This window comes from Strix uralensis, chromosome 13 (genome assembly GCF_047716275.1).
Source record: "Strix uralensis isolate ZFMK-TIS-50842 chromosome 13, bStrUra1, whole genome shotgun sequence".
Lineage (NCBI taxonomy): Eukaryota > Metazoa > Chordata > Aves > Strigiformes > Strigidae > Strix > Strix uralensis.
This window is the reverse complement of record NC_133984.1, coordinates 7,920,438-7,932,504: the sequence shown is the minus strand read 5'-3', so window position 1 is coordinate 7,932,504 and position 12,067 is coordinate 7,920,438. Positions and strand designations below refer to the sequence as shown.

The 12,067-nt window shown below is 40.4% G+C and overlaps 1 protein-coding gene across 3 annotated transcripts in view; it reads right to left on the bottom strand.

Moving 5' to 3' along the window:
- The window catches only part of FGF13 (fibroblast growth factor 13), a 277,300-nt gene that overhangs the window by 190,753 nt on the left and 74,480 nt on the right, over window positions 1-12,067 (bottom strand). The window lies entirely within an intron of this gene.

The window sequence follows — 12,067 nt, the reverse complement described above, 5'->3', positions numbered from 1 at the left end:
AACATATCAGTAGCTTCTTTAGATTTTAAGTCTCCCCAGTAGCTGTCATCTTTTGGCAGCTGGTGTGAGGAGAAGGGGAGTTCAATTTACTGGAAAGGAAAGCACTCTACCATTCATACATGGCCACACAAACACACGAGCAGCATCGCTGCAGTTCAGGTAGACCGAGGCAAGATGCAGAGGTAAAATGGCTTAACAGGGCCTGCAAAGATGGGATGGGAGGAAGGGGAGGGCAAAGGTAAACCGGCCAGACTGTACTGAAGACACAGGATGTCTCTTGGCAAGTATTAGGTCGAAACCTGAAGGACTGGGAGATGGTTAGCACCCTCTCCCTGCCAGGATGGAGACCCAGGTCTCCAGAAGAGATGCTGTCAGCAGGGAATCTGCTGGAGGAAGATAAAAGTGCCTCTCCACAGGGATATTTTCCACCTGGACTCTTGGGCACCAAGGCTGAAGCATATAAGGACGTAGAGTCAGGGGAAGCAAAGGCTGCTCTGATACAGCATGCTCAGAAGCAGGGAATCTGATATGCAGGAATTCATGCTCGTTTCTGCCCATTTATCTCTCTGCTTTTCTCTAATTGCAGTTTCTCTGTTTGGAGCTATTACATCTCAGTTCTTGAGAGGCAGTTTTGATGATTTCAGAGAAATGACAGCAACAGGTACAACATTTACTCTAAGTAAAGCAAAAAGTATTAGGTCACATTGTATCAAATTATGATCAGTTTTACCCCTCTAGAAAAGACTTCACAAATAACCAAAAGACCTGTGAGCACAAATTTTTGAACTCAAGTAGGATATAAAGTATTTAATTTATTTTAAAATGCAGAGGTTTTGATCATCTCTTGCTTTATCAAAGCAAGATGCAAAGCCTTGCATCCATTCAGTTACATCCTGGTCATCCACAGTAACATGTTTTTATTAACAGAGCAGACATTAGGCGAGATACTCTTGCTCTGCATCAGCCTCAAAAGGCTACAATGTTGTATGTGATCCTGACAGGAAAAAAAAAAAAAAAAGAAAAAAAAAAAAAAAAGAGCTTAAGCTGAGATACAGATGAGCTTCCCAATAACTCCTACTGTAATCTATTTACACGGTTCCTGCAGAGAATCCTTGGATGGACAACTGTTTTATTTACATGGTGCTTAATACTTCAAGTTCTAGCCATTTACCTGAGCAACTAAACATTTTTAAGCAGAAAGAATCAGAAAAGATCAGACATCTTCAGGTGGACAATTCCAGACAAAAAGCATGCTAGTGACAGATTCTGTACTGTGTTAGTCAAAAGTCAGCAGTGTGGATGCTGTGTTTAAAGCTGGCTGCTTTATTAATTATCTCACTGTAATAAGTTATATTCAAATCCATCTATGACATGACCAGTGGCAAAACCTGAAAAGGATGACATCTGACTTAAATTATATTCACTCTGCAAATAAATCCAAATATTCTCTCTTGATAAATATTGAAGATTTGCTTTTTTTACAAGGCAAATGACTATGAAAATCAGATAAGCTATGGGTCACGTACTTATTAGAAGACAGCAGCCTGCAAAAGTGCTGAGCATCCTTAATACACTTTGCATTGCAAAAGTATTCAGGACTTCACTGAATCAGGCTCCAGAGTCAATTAAGAATTACTGATTAGAAGAAGATGGTCTAAAACACAACTGTTACCACATACAGAACAATTCCTCCCTTTTTACATGAAGCATTTTACCATTTACAGTAACGCACATCAGGCTAAGCTGTATCCAGTGTGCATTGTGAGAACTTCACGTATTTTGTCATGATAAGCAGGAACAGGAAGAAGATGATGATGTTGCTGGTCCCTCCTGCCTCCTTTCAAAAATAAGGTAGAGTTAAAGTTTTATCTTGTCCAAGTTCAGCAAGGTCCAAAATTCCCCCAGCTGGTGGAAAGCCATCCTCTGCCATCCCAGGGATGACAAGGGTGACAACCGCACAGACCCAACTGCTATGTTCCACCTCTGAAAGATTCATGGCGGCCAGGACTGGGACCAAGGTCCCATGCTGCCTCGTAAGGTGATGCAATTGTTTATTTTTTCTTCCCTCACTCCAGGAGTTCCAGGAACAAAATCCTGACTACAGGTGAAATAGCAGCAAATAAGACAAGTCTCCAAAGGAACTCTTCTTCTTTCATTAAAACATGTTTTATTTTGGTAAGTCTACATTCTCCATAAGACATAACCCTACCTTGTCAGAAAGCTTCTAGCCAGCTCAAACCATTAACACATTTTGCCTCTGAAGCAGCAAAAAGTTGGATATTTCTTATTAGATGACATCCTGAACGCATGCGTAACCCATCTCTGCTGGCTATTCAAGACTTCTCTTATCTGACTTGTCTATTCCAGAACTACAGCAGCAGGTTACACTAGCCATGAGCTCGTTCTGATGTTCACATCCAGTTAAAATGAATTATTAAACTGCTGAAATAAAATTAAATAAAAGTTATACAGCAATATTTCTTGCTGGCCCTACAGGCTGCACTCTGTCTTGCATTATACAAGCCCATAAAATATTTAAAGTGACCATGTCTACACAATTACACATAATTCTGTTGAGAGGAATATACTGCGAAACGAAATAAATCATGCTGGCATTTGTGTCTATGCAGGACTAATATTAAATATAATTAAAATACTTCATTTTTTTCCTGAGAGAAATTACTAGGCTGACTGCATTTGAACAACAGTAGTTGTTCAACACAGTTGTTTCATGGCCACCTTATACAGACTGAAAATGTAGGGGCAAGATCTTGAGCAAGCACTTGGACATTTAGAAGTATATCTTGCATGAAATTCAAAACACCTAAGCTGTGCTATAGCCTCAACATGCTGTTGGGCAATGTGAGCACGCTGGTGTGCACCTTCAAAACCAAAGCAGTTTGAAGCCTCTGCATTGAAGTCCTCCAAAGAGCTCAATCCAGACAGTGTATTCAGAGACATGGATAGCTTTGATTTCACTATAAACTACATCAAACAGGCATACTGACTTGAAAACACGGGAAGTTGACAGCAACATTTCAAAGACTTCTATTTTTTTATGTGACAGCAAAGAGCGGGCGATCAGGTTTCTCTTCCCCAACATCTCCCACTTTCTAGGGCAGTGCCTTCTCCATCAATTATGGATGAGATAAAAATGTGGCCAATATGACATGTGTAACACACAGTTCTCCACAACGAGAGCAGGACATGTACAATTATCAAGGATCAACTGATGACCAGAACAGTTGTCAAGAAAGTAACTCCCATTCTCTGTGTGATCTTAGTTTTACTCCCAAGTCGGCAGTCTTTGCAAGATCAAGCCTAGAGGCTGTATTTTGTGTCCAACCAGTTAAGAAACACAAGTTGAACTGTATGCTAGTTGATAAGCAGAGTATTATGAAAATTTAGAAAGCAATACCAGTTATTTCAACTCCCACTAAGAACGCGTGAACATACACACAAGACAGTTGTTCCATGAGATCATTTTGGAATGATTCAAATTACTATCAAAATGCTAGAGCTAAGACTTTTTTTTCACATCATCTTACAATTATTTTCCCAGGCTTTATTTCTTAGGTGTATACTGGTAGCATAAAATTTTTATTCCATAAAGTTTCCATTATTCTACCTTTAGTAGAAAGGCTCTGCTCTCTCAAGAGACTCATAAAGCCTCCTATATTCTACCAAATCACAAGGTAAATTTTCTATTACTACAGAAATTGGAGCATCATTGTGTTACTTTCTTACGCCATACTGTAATATGTATTCTAAATCCTGTGGTTTTCTATTGCCCTTCTCCTCTGACCCATCCAAAAGCACATCACATGCTATATGTGTGAAAGTATAAAAATAGCTAAGAAATGAAACAGTGATCACTCAAAACACTCACCTACACATGCACACACACCCATTACTATCACATGTAGTCTCGGAAACGCTTTGTCTACTTAAAACTACAGTGTCTTCCTTAAATTACAAATTGAGAGAATAAGGAAAATTCTAATTTCTCCCTACAGTACAGGATCTCTGGTCTCTAGCAATCCCTGCCAGATTTGGAATTCATTTCTTTGGGACAATTTGTTAAGGAGCTCTGGCTGCCAAGCTCCTCCCAAAGAGTCCAAGGTGCCAAGCCCAGAGAATCTGAAAGTCAGCGTATGCTGTTGTGTAACCTGGAAAGACAAGCTCCTGGGGCGGGCACGACACAAACCATTTAGTCCATCGCAGGCAAAGAGCAACACTTCAAGTGCCACCTGCAAAACACTTGATAGTTTGTACAGAGAATGGTTCGCAGGTGTTACCTGGTCTCTGCATGAAACATGGCTTGGCAAGCAAGTGAGTGCAAGCTGACACTTCCAGATGGCTTCATAGCAGCCAAAACCACAGAAGACAAAGCTCCACTCAGAGAGAAATAGCATCCAGCCCTTCTGCACATGGATGAAAGCAATCCTGAGGTTATGGAGCTCCTGAACTCCAATGGGACACCAACTTTGCAACTAAACAACCAGCACAGCAGACTACAAGAAACAGTCTTGGTCCTTCTGGTTGTCCCCTCACCTTATATCATATTCATCACTCAATCACATTTCAGTGACCTCCAGACACCCCGAAGGAGGCAGCAGAAGGCTTACCTAGAACTGCCCTAAGAGCTAGCAGACTCCAGGCTCCACATGAGCCAGTCTCCTCAATGCCTCAGTAATACTTTATGCCCTCCCATCACGGGTACAAAGACCAAAATGCAGCCAAGGGGTGTCAGCAGCATCTTCACTAATTTCTCTCACAATTCTTTACAGAGATTAAGTAAAGAGCAAGACAGCAAAACGCACTGCCCTGTAGGTCAAGGAAGAGCTGTGTATTCTGGATCTTTCTGCATCTTTGCTCTGCCTTTTGGCTGCCCAGTTGTTTTAAATAACCTCAGGGGTTTCTGTTGTATTATGTTAAAAGAAGCATTTTCCTTTCTGTTCAGATTCTTTTGCATTTAGGAATACTATCATCAGTCACAGCGATTTTTCATGGACTAACATAGACTGAGGAAATGAATAATGTGTTACTCCTTACACACAGCTTTTCCAAATGGCTTCTTTGCCCAGGGTATGATGCAGTAGACCCTGTGCTGCCCTCGTTGCCAACTGATACAAATGCATGCTGCAATCTCATATTCAATCCTTTGCTTGCCCAATAAGGGCTGCTGCACACTGGGTCTACTGGAAATGCAGTGCTCCAGCATCTATCATATTATAGAAAGTCACAGCAGTAAAAAAAGCTGACCAGATAAGAGTTTTAACTCACTGTGACCCACACTGTACTTGGTATAGCATCATTAACACTCTTTGAAACACAACTTCCTCATGCCCCAAGCTAGGGTTGTTTTGGTAGATGATATCCATGACAATTTAAGATTTATTCCCAGCAAAACTCAACAGGAGCACAATATTAAAAATTCCCTGATCTAGAGCATGAAACTGTCTCAAAGACGTGACACATTACAGACTGTGACTGTAAGAAAGGAGAAATCATTTCACAGTTCAGCATGACTCCAGCTGTTTAGCAAACAAGCAATAAATAACACAAATTGGCAATGGCTTCATAAAGGTAAAGGAGCAGCTAAAGTTGGACGTGCTGAAGAATGAGGAAAAGCATGTTTTGGATTCAGGAAAAAAAAAAGAATTATGCTGCAGGGAGTGAAGGGGGCAAGAGATGGTGCACCAGGAGGTAAGAACTGGGATTGACCAGATCAAGAACACATGGCAAGGACAAAACCAAAAGCATGGCCAGCGAGTTCCCCACTGCTCTGCCAGCTGTGCGAGCCCAGGGTGGAAACAGCAAATCAGAATAGCAACATCCTGGTGAAGACCTCAGGGGCTACATATGAATGTAGGTGAACGCAAAATGAGGTCTACTGAGAACACACTAAAAAAATCCAACAAAGACTTAATCCTTGTAGGTAGCGTGGCAAATTTTCACAGGCTGAGCACAACTGTACTTATATTCTTTGAAAGATCACTGACAACAGGACCCTTGCATTTTCCTCTTATGAAAACACAGCTACTTTATATGTCATGACAGGAAATATAAAGCAAATAAAGACTCACTTTAGCAGATCTTCACACCTGTGTTCTCCCTCTCAGTGGATGCTCCCTTACTCTTGAGGCAACTCTTTATGTCACAGCAGATTTGTGGGTTTGGATCCTAAATAATTCATGAGGAAAGGAAATACACAGCCCAGGGTGGAAGTGAAGCTCATCAGACAATTTCTTTTCATCTGAAGCTGCCACAATATCTATTTTGCAGAGCAAGGATGGTTCAGCTGTATGTTCATGGGTTGAGAGAAGGGTGGGGGAACAAGACAAAAATTTTCAGCACAATCGCCTGTGGAGTTTGTCCTTCACTTTATTAAAACTGGAAGGTTATTTATAGAATAAAGTTTCACTTGAAGCCCTGTCAAATACTATATTACTCAGGAAGCATCAAAAGTACAACAGCAAAACTGAAATGAACTAAAGTCATCTTCTGAACCATCTGATGCCTGGCAAAACAGAAAAGAACGGGATGAGCAATGATACCGTTTGGAACCAAAACAAGGAGGATAGAATTTTAATCCATGTCTTTAGAGTTTATCTTCCATTTTGCATATTTGAGGAAGAAGTTGACATATCTGGCTGTAAGGCACAGACAACACAGCCAGTGATGGTATTTGTAGCTTACAAAACAAAAATGTTTTGCTTACCACTATTTTGCATCATCAGACAAGTCACATCTGTGACTTGTATACTAGTACATTATCCAAGCATACTTGCAAGTATACTCCCACCCTCACTCTGTCCAAGGAGTTTCTGCACTGCATTTAAATGTTGGAATTAATTTTTCAATCATAAAAGATGATGCAAGAAAAGTAAGAGTATGAAGAAGCAGAAGGGATAATTAGTGAATTTGAGAGATATTTTTTTAAAAAAAACAATCGACACATGATGACCTTTATTTCTGCACATGTCTGTCCAGCAGATGCAATGACAATGAATGATCAGGCAACACTGAGCAGCCTGATCAGAAGCAACGGATCATCCCAGTAGCAACACATATATAATATAGTGTGATGCCTGGCAGCAGTACATTTCAAGTATTCCTTTCAGAGAGTACATAAATAAGAACTCAAACACAGTCCTCAGCTCAATTAACCCCAACATAAGCAGAACAAGGAAACAAAAGTGTTTCTTTTACATGTATTCTTAGGGCTGCTCCAAGTTACACCACATGCCAATTGCTCAAAAGTAACATATCCGTCAGGAATCAGAGCAGAAGGCATGACCAGAAGACAATTTCTAGAAAGGGAAGAGAAATTTTAAATATTGCCACACCAGAATCTGCAGGTCTTGTCAAATAAAAGATTGGGAGGGGACAGAAACACCCATGATTTTCCCGAAAGAAAACAAAATGTTAACTTTTCAGCTTGGAAAATGTCCTCAAATTTTACTGTTCAGGGAAGGGAATCAAGTGAATTATTTCCTGCTACATTAGAATATTTTTTCACAGCCCTAAGACGTTTTGAGTTGAATCAATTCACACTGTATCACATTGCTTTCTTACTGCTATCAATGTATTACTGAACAGCAACAAGTTCAAGCCACCATTATTTCACTTGTCCCAGGCAGTTCAGCTGCTGCAGTGCACATACCTTTTCCTCTGACAAAATCATAGGGATTTACCTGGCTCCGGAGCATTACAGAAATAAACATAGGGGCCTTGCAACTCCAAGCCCTTCTCTGGGCATGGCTTAATTTTCTGAACTGCAGCAAGGAAACAAATATGCCACAGTAAGAAACAGTTTAATATCAAACTGATTTGTAAGAATATTTCTGCTCATCCCATGTACTGAAATAAAAGACTTTCATTTCAGAACTGTTGAAATTTCTTTTTAAATTTTTTTAAGATAAAAAATAGCTAAACTAAACATTATAAATTTCAAAATAACCTCAGAACCTTTGTTTTCTACACAAAGGAATTTCATCCTACTTATAGCTGTGTCCTCAGCTTGCTTTAGGGTGATGGGAAGTCTTGGGTACATTACCAACCCAAGGAGCACGAGAAAAAGATGCTGCATGACCTTTCTGAAGTAGGCATTGCTCAATTGCTGCATCAGCCTAAACATCAAGGTCTAGTATTTTCCTTCTAAACCTTAGTTCTTAATTTAGGATGAAAAAAACCCAGCTGAAATGCCAGAATTTTCCACCTGATGGAAATTGTAAATTCATTCAGCTCAGCTATCCTCCCTGACTTGTTAGTGCTCCTGGCTCCATGCAGACAATTGCTCTCCCCAGAGCATGGTAGAGGAGTGATTTCTCAAACCAACCTGCAACTTGTACCTGACAGTCCACAGCTGTTGTGGAAAACATGAAAAAGTAAATTCCAGGTAAGAGGTTAATCACAGAGTTACTCTTATTTGTAGACTCACTGGAGTCCCTAGCAGCAGTTATTATGGAAAAGGCTTTTGACTGATGGACCCAAAAATTATCTCAGTTCATTGCAAACCTTAGTAGTGCACAATATTTTCTTGAAAACTTCTACAGAAACTTCTTGAACATGTTTTCTTTTCTTATGTGTCACCAGAAATGGTAAATTCTATCCATACATCTTGCAAACAAAACAGGTGGAAAAACTCCTCTACTTTATTATTTTCTTAGTTTTATTTTTCTATCTGTTATGCAGAGTTCAAAAAGGAACATAATTAAAAATTTACTCTTCAGAACCAAGTTTTCATCTTTTTTTTCCCCACAGATCCTGTGGGGGGAGGAGGAGGGGAGAGGGGAAAAAAAAAAAAGGCTTCCTGTCACATAAATAATGAAAAAGATGCTCAAAGACTGAAAATTTCACACACAGCTTTTGAAGTTATTTTTTACTTCTTTATATTTTGTTGCATGCTCTACCTACCTGCTGTTTTTTCCCCTTAGTAGCTTGACAAGTTCTTTTTAAAGAAGATTTTTAAAAGAGTCAGGAGAAGGCAATTCAAGAAGTTTTCAGTGATCTTGTCCAAATAGAAGATAGATTATTTTCGTTGAGTATGCAAACTGCAATCCTTTGAACAAAAGGCACTTGACTCACATGATGCCAAATCTTTTCTCAGCTGAGAGCTTACACAATGCAAGCTCCATCCACAATAACATAAGTGTAATAGGGGAAGAAAAAAAAAATTAGATCAATCTCCTCCTTTGGCCAGGCTTACCATATAGACATTATCTCTTTGCCATTTAGGCATGAAGAAGTGTCATGCTTTGCTGTATTATTTTTCTATGAGAGACAATACCCGGGTCCAGGAGGACGAGGTGACAGAACGGTGCCTGCATGTGACATGGGCAGGCAGCTCCGCCAGCCAAGGAAGCAAACAAAGCTCTAAGCGTCAGTCCGCATCGAGCTCATTTCCTCAGAGCTCGCTGAATTATCTACAAAACGGTTACAACACAAAAGCAAATCTCCGGAAAACCATTCAACTGTAATCTTTATAGACATTTCCAGCACCAGCCAGCCAAAAGGCAAGAGACTCACCTTTCTGCTTAGCTTACCTTTGCTCAGCTTTCCTTTCTACTTGCACTGCTCCCCAAACTACCAAACACAGGAGCCTGTTAACCCCTTACAAAGTGCTGTACTGTCCACAACCTAACACAAAACACACATTTGTAACACTTCAAGCTCCTGAAGCCACTCACTGTCATCCTTCACCACACAGTTTTAGGGACTGGGATGCTAATCACTGTCTCTGTGTGAGGAAGGTGCCCATCAGACCACAGATCTAAACGGTCTCCCAGTATTTTAGTGCACGCTTCAGATTTTGCACAGTCTGTGTAAGATGTGGCTAGTGCAAAGTAATGAAACACAATCTGCAGAGAAGTAAGGAGTGAACCTTATAGAAAAGGGCTCAGTGTAAATAGTCCATGCTTCATATAGCTTGCAAAAGCCAGGAAAAGTCGCATCACAAAGCACTTCTGCTCCTGGTGTTCAAGCCTCCATCCTGTTAAGTTTTATCTTGGCTTTATCTCCTGGGAGGAACTTGGAGAACCAGATGCGTCGACCTCCCAATCCCTTGCTATTTTCTCTTTTAAATTAAATACAAATTAATCATGTTACTATACCCACAAGTGTGCTGAAAAGACCTCCATCAGATAGCACTCCACAGGCCACGTTGCACCCAGAGGTACGCAGCATTAACCGTGCTCCAAGCACACCCACAGTCTCAAAACCAGAAAAATGGTTTGAATCAGCAGTTCTTATGTTCAGATAAATATGTCTGTGAAGTAGGTGAAATACACAATGTTACATATAAATGCTTTCCTTTTCCTCTGCTTTCTTTAGTCAAGAAGAACACAGGCCTAATTCACAAATGTGGACTCTCAGTGTATTAGCAGTCTGCCTCTGTGGTCTCCCAGTGTAAAGAACACGGAAATTAAAGGTTTGAAAACTACATATTTTCTAAGCCAAATGGGTTCCTTTAAGTCACTAATAGCTTTGCAGAAAATTCCCCTGTGATGATGAAGGGGGGTGATATGTTAGAAACACTGTTCTGAGCTAATTTATGAGTACTGCATGTGGTCAGGCTGTAGAAACGTTTTCTTCATGATTAAATAGAATTACTGGAAGCCTTATTATATGCACATGTTGATTAACTTTAATTGCAGAGCTGTTATGAAACTAGCAGGAAAGAACAAAATAGACCGTAGTACCTTCTTGGAAACTCCTCATATCAAGAAAATTCAGGAGAAAGACTTAGGGAAGTAAAGTAGGCATTTGGGATACCAAACTCCTCAGTTTACACAGCCATTCTGCTGAGGCACCATTCCCACCACTTCAGCAGGATCTTTCCTGCTTCCTAATACAAAATGCTTGGGTCTTCCTCATACGGCAGTAACACAGTGTCATCTTCAAGCAAAAAAAATGACAATTAGATAACTCTCCTAAGATCCTCCATGAAACAGCAGTTTCATGGATGGTTTCAAAACCAGAACAGAGGTAACACTGTGTTTGGTTGTGTGGTACCTGCCTACAACTTTCCAGATTATTGACATGAAGCTGCTATTCACACCAAAGCACTCCAGCACTCTTGTCTCATGATTTTTCAGACACACTGCATAAATCCCAAGTAACGCTTCCCTGTAGCAGTCACAACTGTGAGCATAGCATCTTTTTTCAGCCTCTGATTTACACTACAGCATCACTTTAAAATGCCTTCCACACTTTTAGGATCTATGAGAACAAGTAATACCAGCTCTAACAGCACCAAAGACATGTTACATACAAACACATAGTCCGCCCCCTCACCCCAAGAGGCCATAAGACCTGAAACATGAAGATTTGAAGGATGTATTCTATTACCAGTTAGTGATGCTCAATCACTACATTTTAAGGAAGTCCCACAAGTAATAAGCAGTAACTTAAGAGAAACCAACAGTCTCTGGCATCATCATTGTTCACTACTTCCTTTATATGTTGATATCGTCATCATCATCATGAAAGATTTGGGCTCAGTTTATCACTTGGATGGGTGAACAGCCACACCAGGAGGGATTAACATACATTTAAAATGTAATAGCAAATGCAATTTCAAATTGCAGGCCTCCATCTTCTGCCTTTCTTTCTTTCAACAGGATTACTGAACATGGTTCACAAGTGCATTTTAGTTTCAACTTACTCCCACAGCCACATCTCTATCCCTTGTGGCACATGCACCCTCAGAGTGCAAAAGATCAACTGCTACTGTAAAAGGTTCATCCTATTTGCACTTAAACATATTTCCTAAACCTTTGATAAGAACACGCAGAACTCAGAAGAACATCAGGATTTGCTGATTCACTCTGACACGTATCACTGCAAACCAGCGAGTGTTTTAGTGAACCCTTTTCAGCTTTTCAAACTGGTTCTTCACCTGAGCAAGTTCAGTCTCTGCGACGACCAGACACTACCTCTGCAGCCGTTCACCTTGGAGGCACGTGTCTTCCATGAGCGTAATCAACCAAGCCCGTGCTAGAGCAGTCCTCCATGCTCCCAATCAACTGCAAAGGAAACAAAGTGCCCTTTGCAGGAAGGG